General features: G+C 24.5%; 1 protein-coding gene across 1 annotated transcript in view; it reads right to left on the bottom strand.

Moving 5' to 3' along the window:
- Positions 1–200, bottom strand: part of EMH_0068290 (uncharacterized protein) — a gene marked incomplete at both ends in the record, with an annotated part of 2,412 nt that overhangs the window by 1,238 nt on the left and 974 nt on the right. The gene's annotated exons all lie outside the window — the stretch shown is intronic.

Below are 200 nucleotides of genomic sequence, written 5' to 3'. Positions count from 1 at the left end.
TTTTTTTTTTTTTTTTTTTTTTTTTTTTTTTTTTTTTTTTTTTTTTTTTTTTTTTTTTTTTTTTTTCTTACGCAGTGATTTCTACTGTTTTATATCTGTATTTAACGGGATAATATAGAAATACTATTCTAGGGTTTAACATCTAGGGTTTAGGGTTTAGGGTTTAGGGTTTAGGGTTTAGGGTTTATACCACAGGGTCC

The sequence above is a fragment of the Eimeria mitis genome, genomic scaffold (genome assembly GCF_000499745.2).
Source record: "Eimeria mitis Houghton genomic scaffold, Emh_scaff3661, whole genome shotgun sequence".
Classification (NCBI taxonomy): Eukaryota; Apicomplexa; class Conoidasida; order Eucoccidiorida; family Eimeriidae; genus Eimeria; species Eimeria mitis.
The sequence above is the reverse complement of the archived record's forward strand: the minus strand, read 5'-3'. Positions and strand labels throughout refer to the sequence as shown.